The sequence below is a fragment of the Triticum aestivum genome, chromosome 5B (assembly GCF_018294505.1).
Source record: "Triticum aestivum cultivar Chinese Spring chromosome 5B, IWGSC CS RefSeq v2.1, whole genome shotgun sequence".
NCBI classification, from domain to species: Eukaryota; Viridiplantae; Streptophyta; class Magnoliopsida; order Poales; family Poaceae; genus Triticum; species Triticum aestivum.
In genome coordinates this window covers 687,216,268-687,225,933 of record NC_057807.1, presented here as the reverse complement: position 1 = coordinate 687,225,933, position 9,666 = coordinate 687,216,268, and positions in this window count along the sequence as shown.

Sequence of the window (9,666 nt, the reverse complement as noted above, 5' to 3'; positions counted from 1 at the left end):
TAAGACTCTCGGCCAATGACTTCATCTCCTTGACTTTGACTGGGCATCCCTGACGCCCTGTACATGTTTTCGCAGGGCACCGCCGACGTTCCTTGCACTCTTCTGCACTTCGTGGGCGCCGAGTTGGTCGATGTCGCCAAGGGCAGAATCGTTCAACCGGGCAACCGCATGTTCCACGGTAATCCGATGCCACCCACAGTGTATAGGGTTGAAGTGGTTCGGGTGCTGCCAGGCTGCGATGAGCTGTTACCTCCGGTTCGACCCACTGGGGCCGACGAAGAAGATGAGATGACCCTCAGCGCCTGCGTAAACTGGCCGCTGCTTTGGCCGAAGAGCCAGATTTGTTTGGGGGCGGGGGACACCACCCCATAGACAAGACCGCCAGTCGTGCCGGCGCCAAGCCATGGTAAGAACGCCGCAACGCTACCGGACCTGCCGGACATCCCTATGTCGGACATCCCTATGGCACAGGATCCGGACAGCCCTATGGCACAGGATCCGGACGACGACGACAACGACGATGGTACATTTACCAAAGTCGATAAGTACTTTGCCGAACATGGGTAAGCTGACGAGTTCTACGGGCCTCTTTCTCAAGAACCCAACCAAGACGACTGCAATCTAGCTGGTACGGCAGAGAAATCCAATTGCAATAGGCGTCGTCTGCCGTTCAGTTCTCAGGAGACGCCTCCAGCTCCCGCCTTCACCGAGCCTCAGATAGCTAAGGTGCGAAATATTATCAGCCCCAACATGCTCAAGAAAGCGGTCTGTGAGCAGAACTCGGTCCCATTACAGGAGATCAAGAAGAAGGGACGGAAACGAAAGACTAACAAGGGCGCCGGTGCGAGCCAGCCGGCACCGAGTTCGATCCGTGCTCAGGACGGGACACCTTCACCTAAGGATATCTCGAGGAGGGTGCATGTGGCGGGTAGGGCGATGCTACCGCGAAATATGCTGAATGCTGCAACCGGTGCTATGCGCAGTCTGCACGACAGTGTTCTTTCTTTGGAGAAGCGGCGTCTGAGAGAGAATGATGTGGCATACCCGGTTTTCGTGGCCAAGGTGCCAGAGGGCAAGGGCTTTGCGGATGGTGACATCGGGGGTACGATCGTCCTGCGGTTTGATGACATCTTTGCTATGTTTAACCTTCATCCGCTGCACTACACCTTCGTTCGGCTGTTTTCGCTGAGTATGGAGATGCGGATCATTAGAGACAAGACCCCGGACATCATGATAGTCGACCCCTTCTACATGCGTGCCAAGCACTTGAACAACGCTGGGGACCGCCAAGTTGCGAGTTCACACCTCCAAGGCGTCATTCTGGTAAACCCAGATAAGGATAACTTCCTTGTGGCTTACTTTCCCGAGTAAGTCATCCCTTAACCGCCCCGTAACATATGATTTCTGAGATTTTGATCGTTCTTTTTTTTCTAACATTCCGTGTTCTGTGCAGTGACACACATTGCACACTCATCCTCTTAAGCCCGAAATATTCCATGGCCACGTATTTCGACCCGAACCGTAACTCCAAGATAGACTACACAAATGTCAAGAAAGTTCTTGATGATGTTCTCCCCGTCTACGCCAAATCTGGAGGCACCTTCACCAGGGCAGTTCGTAAGTACGGCAAGCACATGTTCTCACACAATACGAAGTTCTGCTGTGTCAAGCAGCCACCTGGCGGTCAGAAGGATGCCTACTACACCCTCCATCACATGCGGGCGATCGTAAGGGACCATCATCAACTTCTGCTACCAGATAATCTCAAAGATTGGGCCGTGAGCTTGTCGGTAGTCCAGGACGCGGACCTCAGACAAGAATTCTTTCGCATCCAGTCGGAGTTTGCGGACATCATCCATCAAGATGTCCTTCATACCTCGGGGCAGTTCTTCGTCAGATATCAACCGTCCAATAGTGAGATAGATGAAACGCTACAAATGCAGGGTGACAACGACCGCTATTTCATGACCATCACGACAGACGGCTGCTTCATCCACGCTCCTGTCCGATGAGTCGAGTCGAAAGTAGTGATGTGTAGTTCTGAAACATTGATTAGCTCATGTTGTAATTAAACTTTAATGAATTCGTATGTCTCTTTGGTTTGGACAGTCGTTCAACTTAGATGTAATCGATGCTATTTATTAGTAGGACCATGAATCGTGCTATTAATGTCTTGCTTTTCTCTTTCGATCCTTTTGTTGCATACTTACATATTGCTTATGTATTGTATGTTGTTTGGCTTGTGCATAGAGATGCCGCCGTATGTCGTGTACAAGGGTAAGGTTCCCGGAGTCTACGACGACTGGCAGGAGTGTCGGAGATAGGTTCACCGTTTCAGCGGTAACAGTTACAAAGGGTACACCACTAGGGCGGAGGCCGAACCTAGATATGCCCGCTATCTAGCGGAGAGAGGAGGGAGTGTTGGAGGAACCGGATGAGGACCAGTTTGATCGCGATGATCCTCATCGTGATGACCACAACTCTCTTTTATGTGATGGTAGTTTAGATGATCGATATCGACTTGTAATGTGAAGACAAACTCGATACTCGCGTTCTTGAGACTTGTAATGTTTTATCTCTGTTCGGTCTTTTGAATTCAGAGACTAATATGATGAATTGTATTCGGAGACTAATCTTCCATTGTATTCGATGAATCTGATGTTGCTGTGTGCTGCTGTCTATATTCTGTCCAATAATATATTTTGTAACCTGTGCAAAAATCAGAAAAGCAAAAAAAACCAAATATTCATACTAATGGCGCATCAAGGCAGAGTGCGCTATTAGTATGCCAAAGGATACTAATGGCGCATCGTGGCAGAGTGCGCCATTAGTGTAACAAAGCACATGGTTACATATGGCCCCCCGGGAGGCATTCTAATGGCGCATGGTGTTACATACTAATGGCGCACTGGCAGGTGCGCCATTAGTATACCAGATACTAATGGCGCACCAGTGATGCGCCATTAGTAAAAAATTCTAATGGCGTGCTAGTAATGGCGCATCGGTAGTGCGCCATTAGTAGGCAAAACCGGTGCGCCATTAGTAGGCCTTTTACTAGTAGTGGGTGGAGATATAGTTCCTCTCTCATAATAATTGCAAGTAGGAGCAGCAAGCACATGCATATTATATCTATCAAAATCATCATGTGTAGTAGTAAAACGCAAGCCATCAATATAATCCTTAATAAGCACTAACTTCTCCGATAATTCAAAAAGATAATAGGACTATCATGCGTGGGTGCAATAGCAACAACTTCATGTTTAACATAAGGAACTATAGCAAGTTCATATCCATAAGCATAAATCATATTGGCATCTTGGCCACAAGCATAGCAAGCATCATCAAAAAGGGATATTTCAAGAGAATCAACGGGATCATAGCAATTATCATTGCAATCGTCCTTCGGTAAGCATGAAGGGAAATTAAACAATGTATGAGTTGAAGAGTTACTCTAATTAGAAGGTGGGCACGGGTAGCTAATCCTCTCTTCCTCCCTTTGTTCTTCACTCTCCTCATCATCTTTTTCATCCAATGAGCTCACAATTTCATCAATTTCTTCTTCCATAGACTCCTGCAAAATATTAGTCTCTTCTTGGACAGCGGAGGGGTCCTCGATATATTGTTTAACATATGCATTAGAAGCATAATTATCATAACAATATTTAAATATGGCAAAAATTTCCGATTTGTAGAGAGTAGCATCATACTTTTCAATCAAAGAAGCAATTTCATAAGCACCCTTAAAAGCAACAAATTCTTGAATTTGTTTAACATCATAGTAATTATAAACACCCTTAGCATAGAAGATACGATTCCATTATCACTAAACTCACATTGGTAGGGAAGGTGTTTCTTAGGGTTTTCAGAACGACAAGTAAAATCATATATTTCACATAAATTCCAAGCATAGCATTGCAAACGATGAATTTGATCCAGTAAAATTTACCCTTTTTCAGATATACGGTGTCACACATAACAAGCATGCTCATATAAATATTTTCCCTCAACTAAGCTAGTGGGGGTTTCAGCACGAGCACAAAGGGATCGAATATGATCCAAGTAAAAAGCTTCAGGAGTGTGATAGATTTTGAGTGGTTCTTCAACCATTGGTTCAGTAGGTACAACTATTTCTTTTTGGTATTTTGCGTTTCCTACCCATAACTAAAGATAGAAAATAACTAAGAAAATCAAATAAAAATTACTTAGTGATAAAGCAAACAAGCACACACGAGAATATTCACCCCACGCTATGACTCCCCGGCAATGGCGCCAGAAAAAGGTCTTGATATCCCACAAGTATAGGGGATCAGTTGTAGCCTCTTTCGATAAGTAAGAGTGTCGAACCCAACAAGGAGCTAAAGGTATAACAAATATTCCCTCAAGTTCTAACGACCACTGTCGGTGTCAAAACCGGCGGATCTCAGGTAGGGGGTCCCGAACTGTGCGTCTAAGGCTAAAGGTAACAGGAGACTGGGGACATGATGTTTACCCAGGTTCGGGCCCTCTTGATGGAGGTAATACCCTACTTCCTGCTTGATTGATCTTGATGATATGAGTATTACAAGAGTTGATCTACCACGAGATCGTAGAGGCTATACCTTAGAAGCTAGCCTATGATTCTGATTGTTGTTCTACGGACTAAACCGTCAAGTTTATATAGACACCGGAGGGGGATAGGGTTACATAGAGTCAGTTACAGAGAAGGAGATCTATCATCCGAATCGCCAAGCTTGCCTTCCACACAAAGGAGAGTCCCATCCGGACACGGGACGAAGTCTTCAATCTTGTATCTTCATAGTCCAACAGTCCGGCCAAAGCATATAGTCCGGTTGTCCAGATAACCCCTTATCCAGGACTCCCTGAGTAGCCCCCGAACCAGGCTTCAATGACGATGAGTCTGGCGCGCAGATTGTCTTCGGCATTGCAAGGCGGGTTCTTCTCCAAATCCAGAGTACCTGTCGTAGCGAACAGTGTCCGGCCTCCCATTAATGTTGTACTCCTCTGCTTCTGTGCTTTAATAATGGCCATCTCCATGTGTCGAGCGAATACGAGGAGCCGGGGCATTTTTACATTTGCCACCCAGACCCTGTGAGCGAACCGTCTATTTGAAGAGACGGGGATCCTCCGATCCAAATCTCACCATCTTCTCCCAAGCAAGCATTCAACAGAGTGCGTCCAAAAAAATCCATTCCATCATGGCTGGTCGCTGCAGCTCCTCTTCTTGCTCCCGTAGTTCTGTCCGGGTAACTGGGAAAAGTGTTCCGTCCCCCACAGCCATCTAGTAGAGTTGCATGCCCAAGGGTTCCTTCCACCTGCATATATGGTCCCCATCCGAGCCGGACTAGCCACCTATAATGGCGGGGAGCAAGCGGAGAACTTTCCAAACCCATCTAGAGGGGAGCGGATATGCCTTGTCCCATATTTGCTGAGAGGGCTTGGGTTTCCAATCCACCCATTCCTCCGCGGGCTCCTGGAGTTCTATGGTGTCCAGCTACATAGCTTCACTCCTGCCTCCATACTTCACATCGCATGGTATGTTGCCTTCTCTGAGCTATTCCTGGGCTACGAAGCTTATTTCGAGTTATGGAAGAGGCTATTCTGCCTCGTCCCTCGTAATTAGGAGGGATCTATATATCAAGTAGGCGGAGCCAAAATATGGCACGTCGCCCAAGCTGGATACCTGCCCGGAACTCCAAAGAAGGCATCGGAAGACTGGCCTTCGGAGTGGTTTTATGTAGATGATGTTCCCCTTCCGGACCCAGTCCAGCCGGGCCTTCCCGAGTTCACTAATGCCCCGCTGAAGAAACGCCAAAACTGGCGCCCGCAGAGCCCCTAGGAGGAAGATGACAGAGAGGTCCTCTATCTGATGGGAAGGATAAAAATACTGGCCAAATCGGGATTCACAATAATAGAAGTCATGTCAATACGCACAATGCGGGGGGTGCAACCACTTCAATATCGGGGGAAACCCATGTGACACTTCAAAGGAGAAGACGACCCCACCCGCTCTGGTCGTAAAGGTCCAGACTCCGCCATCGCATTGGCGAAAATATTGTCCAATTTGTACAAAGGGGAAGAAGAGGAGTTCCTCCGCATTAAGCCGCGGGATGGATTTTCCATGTACAACCAAGCTGGGTAGGCTGTCATTCCTCACTCAACTCTATTCATCCCTGTGTCCTTTGTCACCAATCATTTATCCTGCTATTTTCAAAGCAGGAACTAAGAAGGGCAATGGGCGAGTTCAACAGCCTAGCTCTGCAGCCAGAGGATCCTGGCCGGGCTCTTGACCCCGGACTTGAAGAAGATCCGGATATATCTGTGGAGCTTGTCGACAGGACATTCTATCAAGCAAACCGCGATGGCGCCTTTGTGGCCATCCTTGCCGATTATCCCGGACTGCTCCCGGTGTCGAAAGTAAGTAAAGCCGGAGCCCTATCTTCCGAATTATGCCGTACCTTAAGCGCACATGTTGTATTTTTTAAAGAAACGGCCATCAGGACGACGTGCCGAGCCCACGGGGGCTGATTAGCAAAGGCACCCGGGCCGGGGAGGCGTAAGAGGAAGGCGGTTAGGATTGAGACGCCGGGGCAGAGGTACGAATTAAGCTTGCTCTGTGATTATCTTTGCCGAAATGTGACAATTTTCATTATGTCCTGGCAGAAAAAACATTTGCTGGACTATATCCGGAGACCCTGTCGACCATGCCTCAAGCAGGCAGATTCCTGAACCGGACTCACGGGTGGAGGCTGGTGTGGGGGCAATGCCTAATTGCCCTCCCATAGAGGATGCGGACAGGCTTTCCGCTACAAACTCCGAAGTGGAGAGCGCCATGAATCACCGGCGCAGACTGGCCGTACTCCGCAATGATATTTTCTCCGAGGAGGCTTTCAATGTCTTCAACTCTGGAGACGCATATTCGGGCTGCTCAAGATGGACTTGCCAGGGCGACGGACCAGTATGCGAAGGATATACGGGTAAGAAAATTTGACGAGTATGTGTAGTAGTAGCCCCTGAGACTTGAAATAGTTGGCACAACTTATTTAAGGATCACTATATATATGCATAGGTTCTTGTAGAGAAGAATACCCATTTATCTCAAGAGGAATGTGAGACCCAACTGGAGGAATGTAAGACCCTGCTGAAGGCCGCTGTTGCCGGACAAGAGGAATCAAAAAGGGCCTCTTTTGGTAAATCTTGCCTTGATAGCGGAATTTGTAAGGATGTATACCAGTTATTTATTCGCCGTGGTTTGATAAATCTAACAAAAGATGCTGCAGACAATCCCGGAGAGAATCCGAAGATTGTGGAAGATAATGAGCCACATCTGTGAAGTCAGCTGAAGGCGGGCAAGCATGTGCTAACGCAGGCTATTCGAGAGAAAAATAATCTCCAAGATGCTAATATCCGACCGAGCATCGAATTAAAAGATGTTCGGGCTCAGCTCGCTGACTCCATGAAGGAGAATAGGAGGCTTCGACGCGGCATTTATAGTAAGTGCTTAAACAAACTGTAGTACAGTTCAGCGAGGTAGCGTATTGACAGAGTTATGTCTGTAGGTATGCTGACGGGTCGTCCTGAAGAAGAGATGCCCGGATCCGCAGGTGAGATGCTGCAAGATCTTTCACAACTGCATGAACGAGCGCGGCAGGTGATGCAGGGTATTTCCCAGGCCTTGTGGCCATCCACTTCCCTGCCAGGAGGCATGAGCGAGCTTGTGGAGATGCTCAAAGGAGCACGGCGGCGCTTCCGGCTATGGAAGATATCAGCCTGCCGATAAGGTGCGATGGAAGCCTGGGCCATGGTGAAGACGCGACACGCCAAGGCTGACCCGAACCATATGGCCGAAGTCGGACCGGTAGGTCAGATGGGCAGGAGATACCCGTAAGTCTGGTATATGACCAAGTAGCGTTAGCCGCAAAGTATTCCCAACAGGATTGTAGGCTAGGCAGCCTATTGGATGGTATAGAGGAAGAATATAGCCAGTCCAAGTGACTATGTAATTAAATGGACCTATGTAGTCCCTAGCCGGATTGAAAATCATTTGTCATGGCGGACCTTTTCGCTTCAGCCCCCGGACCCGACAGTCCGAAGTGTATCCGAATACCCGCACAGTTATGAAAAACCGGGGTATGCATGGAAACCAGGCGTAGGGGTCATAAGTGCTTGAACAGACAAGTACCCAACTAGTTATGTTATATGACATGGATAGTAAGAAACATCTTCCACGGAGAATAGTTCCGTTAGGGGTTCCTTACCCTGGGTGCACATGCATCGATGTGCATGTCCGAACTGCGAACAGAAGCGCAGGAAACGAAACATCTGGGGATTCACGTTGTAATGAATGAACACATCTTTTGTTCACCGACCGAATATCCCCTTAAGAACGCTAGCTTTCGGCTTCACCCGGTCTGAGGTACACATCTGGCTGAACCGGCAATAGCAATTGTAGAGGTGCTCCCCTTATGCCCTTGCCGAATTAACGGGAACGTAGGACATAAACACAAGAGCCAGGCAACCCAGCATGGCCAAAACTTAAGTCATATAGATGCATATAATGGTGAAGAAAAGGCACATATGGAAAGAAAATGCATATGTGGCTGGCAGGAAGCCATTAAAGTAGTTATATTTAGCTTACGTATAGGAAGCTCCCAGGTATAATGAGCACACGTAGTGCGGTCGGAGCGACCAAAGCATCCGTACAGTTTTTAAGGCTGTATGTGAAAAGGAAAAGAGGGCGAGAAAGGAAAAAAGAGAACATAATTGAAGAAGCAGAGGTAAGGAGACGAACACTGAGTTCGGCACTAGGCATAGAATCTTCGGAGTGTGGCCGCGTTCCATGGGTTCGACTCGAGTCTGTTATCAGATGCATTGCGCAGACGGTACGCTCCTCCAGTGAGAACTTTATAATTGATGAAGGGACCTCCCACTTGGCACTACTAGGAAAAGGTTCTTAATCTCAGGTCACTATGGCTTAATCTCGGGTCAATATGCTTAAACTCAGTTCAAATCGCACTCCATGGTCAAACTTCCCGAAAGGTCACACATCCTCACACTACTCCAGCCCAAGCACACTTAACTTCAGAGTTCTATCCAACCCCAGCAACAGCTCACTTCACACGCACTTGTTGATATATCTAGCATATCAATCCTATTATACCTTGTTGATGTCTAGGACTTTTTTCATGTTCATGACTATGATGAAATTTTGAAAAATATTTCAAACTTCCCGGTCATATTACGTATCATTTTTTGAAAAACAATTCAAAAAAAAATTCAAAACCAATTTTTTTTCTATTACTAGTGGCGTGGTGCGCCACTAGTAAGTTTGAAATTTTTTGAATTTTTTTGCCTCTAGATCTTGAAAGCCCCGTAACTTTTTTCTGTTAGGTTTTTGGGGATGTTGAAAATGTTTAACGGGGTTCCCCGATTAAATTTGGATGTAACTTTTCGAGTAGATGATTTTTCATATAAAAAACTTTTTAATCCGAGTTCGTATGCAAAAGTTATGCCCATTTTACAAATTTATAGAGAGATTTTGCAAATAAAGTCGAAATTCATATTTGTAAATTTTCCCAACAACTAGACCACATATCACATGGGAAACTTATTTTCTTTTATTTTTTGGACATTTTTATAATTTTCTTTTATTTTTTTAAAACTGAAAAG